This window comes from Macaca fascicularis, chromosome 19 (assembly GCF_037993035.2).
Source record: "Macaca fascicularis isolate 582-1 chromosome 19, T2T-MFA8v1.1".
Taxonomy (NCBI): domain Eukaryota; kingdom Metazoa; phylum Chordata; class Mammalia; order Primates; family Cercopithecidae; genus Macaca; species Macaca fascicularis.
This window is the reverse complement of record NC_088393.1, coordinates 6107789-6115824: the sequence shown is the minus strand read 5'-3', so window position 1 is coordinate 6115824 and position 8036 is coordinate 6107789. Positions and strand designations below refer to the sequence as shown.

General features: G+C 59.9%; 1 protein-coding gene across 12 annotated transcripts in view; it reads left to right on the top strand.

The window, feature by feature from the left end:
• Positions 1 to 522: 522 nt before the first annotated feature.
• PTPRS (protein tyrosine phosphatase receptor type S) overlaps positions 523 to 8036 on the top strand; it is a 134627-nt gene continuing 127113 nt past the window's right edge. For all 12 annotated transcript variants that reach the window (XM_065535150.1, XM_065535149.1, XM_005587609.4 and 9 more), the window contains exon 1: positions 523 to 671. The gene's annotated coding sequence lies outside the window, so the exon portion shown is untranslated. The remainder of the gene's footprint in view (positions 672 to 8036) is intronic.

Here is an 8036-nt window from a genome sequence, read left to right as displayed (position 1 = left end):
GTGTCAGACCTCATCTCTTAAAAAGACAAGAAGGAGTAGCTGGTTTTGCTGGAGCAATGACATGGCCAGGGGGAGGGGACAGGGTAGTGTGCGCTAATGTGAAACGGCGAGCTGCAGAGACGAGGTTGGATTTTATTCCAAGGACACTAGGGAGCCCTGGCAGAGTTTAGAGCAGCACACAGAAAGTGCCAGGCCCTTTGCACCCAGGACGCTGGGGCTCCCGCACGGACAGTAGCCCGAGGGGCCCTTCCCGCCGCCACCACCAACACTACCGCCGCCCACGTGTCCCGCGAAGCCCAGGGCCCCACGTGCTCCCGCGGCCCTTTGAACACCCCGGGGCCACGTGACCGCGCCGCGCCGTCCCATTGGCCGGGGGGCGTGGCAGCCGCGCGGCTGCGCAGTGACGCGCCCGGGCCGGCCCTGCCCCCGACCCGGCGGCGGCGGCGGCGGCGGCGCTGGCGGAAGGGATGACGTCACCGGCTGGGGGGGCGCGCGAGCCGGCGCGAGGGGAGCGCGAGCCGCAGTGAGTGTCCTCGCGCCGCCCGCCCGGCAGCCCGGCCGGCGCGCGCACGCCGCGAGCCGCTGGCGCTCGGGCTCCGCTCGGATTCCATGCAACAGCTAGGATGTGAAGCGGGGCAGAGCCGGGGGAGCCCAGCCCAGCCAGCCTCCAGGTAAAGCCAAAAAAAAAAAAAAAAAATCATGGATTCGAGGAAAAAAAAATGCAGGCGCTCCAAGGGGGGTCTCGGAGGCAGCTGAGTGGGCAGCGCGCCGGCTTTGTGCCGGGGAAGCCTGCACGGCCATTGTGCTCGGAGGATGCTCGACTGCAGCCGGTTGCACGCCCAGCCCCTGCGTCCCGGGAGCTGAGCCCGGACAATACCCCGAGGGGCTGGGCCGGGACCGCGCTGGGAGCACTCGGCGGGCGGGGCTGGGGGGCTTCGCCCGCGGCGTGGGAGGGGGCTGGGCTGGAAGCGCCCGAAGCGCGGTGTTGGAAGCTGCCCAGCGCCGCCGGCTGCACCACCCCGGGCTGCGGGCGGGGCAGAGGCGCGGAGGGGGGCGCGCGTGTGTGCGGAGCGGGTGCCGGCCCCAGCGGCGTCCGGCCTGGGTCCCCGGGCGGGTCCTGGAGGCAGGGGGCGCTGTGCCGGGGGATCGGGGTCGTGCAGGCGCCCCGGAGCGGAGAGGAGCCGGGACGGGTGGCTGGAGGCGGGGTGGCTCCAGGGCTGCTGCGCCCGCCTCCTTTCCTCTCCGGGTCCCCCTCCCCTGGAGACCCCCGAGTCTACGCCGTCTCCCCTGGCACACTCCGGGCCCTGTCGTTGCCTTATGGGAGGTCGCCCCTCCGGCACTCGGGCCTTGCCCCACCCTTTTGCGGCCCCGGCGCCCCCTTCCAGCGCTCCCACCCAGGGGCGAACCTCAGCCCCCAGCCCCAGGGGCTCTGGCGGGCAGACGCGCACGCCCAGCACCCTAGTCTCCCCTCCACGCTGGGGGCCCCGTGGGGATCCCAAGAGTGGGGAAGCCGCCCCTGGAGCCGCCAGCCCCGCGGGTTCCGCACGCTCCGGGAGCCCCCTGGGGGCTGCGGGGGGGAGGGGCGGTGACGTCATCCCGGGGGCGGGGCCGCCGGCACCGGGTTAAAGGGGGCGCGGGGCGTGCCCTGAGGGGAGCCCCCCAGGTTAGAGTGCCCGCGCCGCCGTGGGTGCGAGGGTTCGGCCAGGCTGCGGCCAAGTTCACCGCTCTTTATGGGAATCTCTCCTAAAATTAAGATCCTCCCCTTCGGACCTCCCCCTACAAATCCTGGACATTTCCCAGCAATTCCCCCCCTTCCCAAATTGGGGAACTCCCCTTCGGCCGCTTTCTCTCCAGGATCCTCATATCAGGGAACCTTTCCCACAAACTGGGATTCTTTTTTTCAACCACACCCCCCCGCCCCAAATCTGGGACCTCCTTCTTCGGTTGACCCTCTTTCCCCAATCTCACATCGTCTTCTCGTGGTTCCCTAAATATGCAGCTTCCAAGAACGTTCCTTCCTCTGCAACCCTTCCTCAAATCCAGCTACCTCTTGGGACCTCATCCCCCAAATTAACAACCCTCCCAGCGCATCATGGGGGTGCCTTGCCTCCCCCTTCTGGGCTCAGCTGGGATTCCCCTGTCCCACTGTCACAATCTAGGGGAGCCCCCTTCTGAGCATGGGTCCCTTCTGCCTCTGGCCGAGCCCCTAAAAACACATCCCGGCAGCCGAAGCTGGTGAAGCGGGTGTCCGAGGTGTCCGAGTCCCGGCTGAGCAGTAGGGATACACCTAGAAGCCGGAGGAGGCAGGAAGACCCCTAGGGTCCCAAGGACAGGGACCCACCCGCTCCGGGCTCCCCTCCGCCACCACGCGGACTTTGGCTGCTGGGATTCTGGCCTTCTCTGGTTGCCCCCCTATAGCTGCTGTCCTTGGGGTGCAGGGGGTGACGGCGCCTCTTTGTCTGGGGCGCCCTTCTTCCCTCTCTCTGCTGCTTTCCGCCCGGGAGAAGGGAGCCAGCCAGCGCCTCTGCTCCTGCGGTACCAGCGGCAGCTGCTGGAGCGTTTATTAATGGCCCAGGGACTTGGTCGAATCTGCCATTTGCATAAGTCCCCTCCCCCTCCCAGGGTCCCTTCCTTTGTGCCCCCTCCCCCTGCCAATCGCGCCTGCCTTCTGTCCCTCTGCTCTTCTTTCTCTGCCAGCTGATATTTTGGCAGTGGAAGGCAGGCAGCTGGGGCTGGGGGCGGCTGCTTCCCGCCCCCAAATCCCACAGCCCCCCAGCTTGGGCCTGAGCCCCCTCCTGGGAACCCCCCCCCACCCCGCTGCCCTCCACAAAGCCTTCCGTGGGGCATCTCTTTCTGGCTGGCAGACTGGCGGTGTCTTCATTCTTCCCCTCCAGAAAGCAGGGTCCTGCCCTGTTCCCCAGGCCCGGGGGACACCTTCATCATGACGATGCACTTCTGCGTGGGGGCCAGGCCTCCCAGCCCCCGGGGGGGTCACCACCCGCCATACTCATCACCCTGAGAGTTGTTCTAATTGGGCTTAGGCAAACAAAACGTCGCGGGAGACCCAGGCTGCCTGGTGAGCTCACGCACTTTTCTATTTCTGCCACCCTGTCCAATGACATTGCCCCTAACCCCCCAGGGGGTGACAGAGACTGGTACTGTCAGTGGCCGTCCGGAGATGCTGTCCCGAGAGGCGGTGAACTGGCCCCCTCCCCACTCCCCGCAGGAGATTGGTGACAGGTCATTTTGGTGTGGCCCGGCTGTGGCGCTGGAGGGTGCTACTGGTTGGCAGGTCAGCTCCGGGCATGATTTCCTCCTCTCCAGGAAACCTTGAGAGCCTCTGAAGTCTGCCTGTGGTGGCGACGGAGAAGGGGACATTCAAACCCCAGGTTCCTGCCTGCTGCCAGCAGAGAAAAAAAAAAATCACTCCTTATACCCCGGTTGAGCGTTCTGTGCGCCTTTTTTTCCTGCCTCACAGGGGATTTCAGGCGTTGTCAAGTGTCCATGGACCCTGCTTGGAGACACAAGTCCATTTTCCCCCAACTTCCACCGTGGACCGGGGGAAGCTTCGTGGATGCCAGGGATTTCGTGGTAGCATCTGGGTGGGCGGACCTGGAGCCATCACTGTGCACCCATTTTTTTCTTCTTTGAGTTGCACAGAGCCTGGGGCTCTGCCTGGGTTTCCCCAGACCTGGTACCAGTCTGGAAGCAAATCCATCTCTGCTCATCAGACGTCTTTCTGGGAGGTGACTTGGTTTCCCCTTCTGCCTTTGGGGTTGGCATTGAACAGCGGTTCGCAGATGTCTGAGGGCAGTGCACACCTCTACTTGCCAAGACGGGGAGACCTGTGGCTTCACTGATTATTCCAGCGGCTGCATGGCCCCAAGACGATAGTTAGCGGGGTGGCCGGAGAGGGACGGGCAGGGACGGTGTGACTTGGTGGCGCGACGTGGCATTTCTACCCGAGCACCCCGTGGCCCCGCGTTCACCTGCTTTCTGTGACAGTGCAGCCGCCGTGTGCGTGGGGGAAGAAGCGGGGCGTGGAGAGAGTTCGGGATGGGGGCGAGCGGGAGGGAAAACCCTAAAAATAAAAAGGGATATTTTTAAACCCAGCGGGTTTGGGGGATAATTGACAAAGCTTAATGTTTTTCGGCTGAGAGCAATTCCTTCCCCCTGCTACCCATTAGGCTCCATTTGTGGAGTCGGTCGGAGCCACGGGAAGATCTTGAGATGAGCTTTAGGTCTGGCGGGCGCAGTGGCGACTGCTGTGGTCCCCTTCTGGGAGGGTCTCGTGCTTTCTGGAAGGAGGCAGGGGTCCCAGAAAGGGGCAGTCCCCGGCTGTCCTCTGCATCCAGGGCAGGCTCCTGGCTCACCTTCCAATGGGTGGGCATCCTCTTAGAATTTGCAAGGAGGATGAGAACCCCTCTCGGGCAAAGCCTGTGCAGGTTGCCCTTCCTCCGTCCTTCCCTGCGGCAAAAGATGCCCAGGGAGGGGAATTTGAAGAGAGACCCCCCACTCCACCCCACCCTCCAACCGCTCACCAGGCCTAGCCTCTGGAGGGGACAGGAGGAGAGGAGATTAAGACGTAACTGCTGTTCCTCACAGGATTCGTGTGGCAAGCTGATACAAAGCAAAACAAAGCATAAAAACCAAAAATTCACAGGTTCACGGACAAAGGCACCTGTCGGGGGTTTGAAGGTTCGAGGGCTTTTCAGACTGAATTTTGTCATCTTCACACCTTACCTTGGTCTGGAATCGGAAAGCTGCCGGCTTTCAGCTTGTGGCTTGTGGGGCAGAGGAGAGGGGGTGCCAGAAGGAGGTTGAGGCTCAAATGCATGTTATTTTATCTCCAGGTGACATTCTGAATTGAGGAAGGGGGACCGCGGAGAGAGGAAGTGAGGCGTAGGGGATGTGATCGAAAGAAAGGGTGGCTGTTGTCTCACGCAGAGAGTGGCAGCCCCAAAATGTCTGGGAAACAGGTGACACCCGGGTCTCTCTAACCCTGAGGTTCAAGAATATGAAGTGTGTGGTTTCCCCCCGCCCCCACCTTTTCCTTTAAGGAAAGAAAAGACTCTCAACCAAAAAGGGAAGGGGGAAAAAAAAAAACCCGACGTACCATTTCTGTCTTGTCTCTGGCTGATATTTGAGAAGCGCTGGGGAGGGGGTTGTGTGTGGGGAATTTGAAAAATCAATTGGCTTACACTTCTGCAAAGGCGAAAATTAACGGGTAGGAGTGATTCACGGGCAGGCCCTCCACTTTCACATCGCTTTATTTTTGTCTCTCTCTCTCTCTCTCTTTTTTTTTTTTCTTCTCCTCCCCCGTGGAGCTGCCCGTCCCCCAACATCGTGGCCTGGCCAGACTGGACCTGGGGGCTGGTGCTATTCTGGGCTAGCCGTGGAATCCCCTCTTCTGTTCCCCGGAATCAAGGCACCCTCAGCGCCCCGCGGAGGCCGAGGGGATTCCACACCTGAAAATAAACCCAGATTTTTGTGTGGCTTCCTGTTTCCTTCTGATTCCCGTGGATCCCACCATGGTTGGGGGTCCAGAGCTTGGATTTTGGGATCGTGGGGACGCCCTCCTCCCGTCCCCATCTCCGTAACTGGGGCTGGATCACAAATGTCCCGTTTCGTGGGGACAGATTTCGTCTCGTACTCTACGTTACCTGGGTGGCTGCTGCTTTTCAGTTGTTTTTGATCTTTGCTATAAGCTCCTTGTAGGAAGGGCCAGGTGTCTCTTCCTCCCACCTGGAGAACTGAAAATTCCCCTTTTTCTCCTAGATCTCGCCTGCCTGCCTTCCTTCCTCCCTGGGTGACTTCCCCTCTGTCCTTTCAGTTCGTGCAGGAGCTTCCTCACTTACTAAATGAGGTTACCCCTCTGGGTTCCAGGTCAGAGCCCTGACTTGAGCCACCCACCCCACTTCAGCTGGGCAAACTAGGGCGGGTTGCCCGACCTCTCTGCATTCTCTCATCTCTAAGATCAGTACAGTTGCAGTCCGCGTTGCGGCGAGCCTTGACACGAGATGCTCTGGGTAACACGCCTTCCCTGGCTCTCAACGCGTCCGCTGTCAATCGCATGCATCCGTCCTTCTGCTCCTGGACGCCCAGATGGGTATCCGGTGTGGCTGAGAAGCCACGGCTCTGGAAGCCTGGGACCCTCAGATGAGGCAGGCTATGGGGAGAGAGGCTGGGAGGATGGCCCATCGTCACGCTGTCACATGGGTAATTGAGAGTTAGTGGAAATTCAGGGGTTCTGGGGAAGCGAGGTTGGCGCGTCTGTGTGTGTATAATTTAATGCCGCTTATAATTAACCCCCGTGATCAGCAAATGAGGGGATGTCGGGGGGGATAATAACAGCTGCTCCGACTTATTTAGAGTTGGCGCCCTGTGCCAGGCCCTTTGCTAAGTAAGCAAGTCAGTAGCATCCTCGTCTCCTCCAACCTGCCATCCCCTGTCAGCGGAGTTGCTGTGATCTGAGCCCTATTTTGCAGAGAGGGAAAATGAAGCACAGAGAGGGGCCTCCACTGGCCGGAGGTCACTTCACACAGCCCACAAGCCGTTGGATGCCACAACCTGGATTCCTTAACGCCTGGAAGGAGCTCTGCCCCATTGTCAGGGATGTTTGTTTGGACAGCAGGTCCATCTGCCGGGGGGCCATCTGAATCGCTACAGAGACACCCCCCAGCACACACCCCAGGGCTCTCGACTGCCTTTTCTCGGAGGTTAAGAGCAAGGACACTGGACTGAGGCTGCGTGAGGTTCAAATCCCGGCTCTGCCCACTTGTTGGCTGTGTGACCTGGGGCAAGTTGCTCAACCTCTCTGTGCTTCCATTTCCCTCATCTGTCTAATGAGAAGAGTAGCAGTGCCCACCTTGAGGGATGGTTAGGAGGAAGAAATGAGTTAACGCGTGTAAGCACAGATTCAGAACGGCACGTAGAAAGTGGCCGCTGCCTCTGCTGCTGTTTTTGTTATTTTTGACAACATGGTAGCTACATTGATATGTTGAAGGACCTGCCCCAGAGGGGCTCTCCAGTGTCTGCGCCCGCCCCGCTACCCCGCCCTCAGCCCCCCAATGGGGTCCAGCACCGGGGAGATGTCAGGATGACTCAGCCACTGCAAACTGGCGTTCCCCTTTGCTGGCTGCTTAATCAAGGCCGTCCCACTTCTGCGGCAGGACTGGGCACCTGGCGGGAGCTGAACCATGGGGGGCCCGGATGGTGGACAGGAGGGACACGTGGCTGCCTTGGGAGCTCTGGGCACTTCAGAAACCCCAGATGTGGCTCCCAACTTCCACAGCTGCTGGTGGGCCCAAGTGATCACCAAAGGAGGGAATTTGGGGGGCATTTGGGGCTTTGACAGCAGTCATTTGAGGGGCACTCAGGAAAGTGATCGGTTGAAAGCATTGTGTGCGAGCGAGCATACATGCGTTTATTCATTCACCAGTGCATTCATTTGTTCCATCAGGATTTGCTGGAAACCTGCTGCTGAGGAACCTGGGAGCCAGAATCTAAGCAGGTGTGGGGCCTTGGGCTAGTAATAAAGCTGTTCTGTGTCTCAGTTTCCTGCTCTGTAAAATGGGTACTTTGACATTGCATCATGAGTGGAGACAAATGAACAGGTGTGGGGGGCAGCAAGGACAAAGACTGAGAGTGGCACCTACTGCTTTGTGGCTGGAGGTGAGGGCGTCGGAAACAAGAGGAGGAGAGTTGACTTTAGCTGGGGAAGACCACACAGGACCTCCCACCCCAAGGAGTTCGAATTGCATTGTGTGTGTGTGTGTGTGTGTGTGTGTGTGTGTGTGTGTGTGACAGCTCATACTGTTGCCCAGGCTGGAGTTCAGTGACGCCATCATGGCTCACTGCAGTGTTTTCACTCCTGGGCTCAAGCAGTCCTCCCAACTCAGCCTCCCAAGCTAACTTTTCTATTTTTTTTTTTTTTTGAGATGGGTTTTACCATATTGTTCAGGCTGGTCTTGAACTCCTGGGCTCAAGCTATCTGCCTGCCTTGGCCTCTGAAAGGGCCAGGATTCTGGCCACCA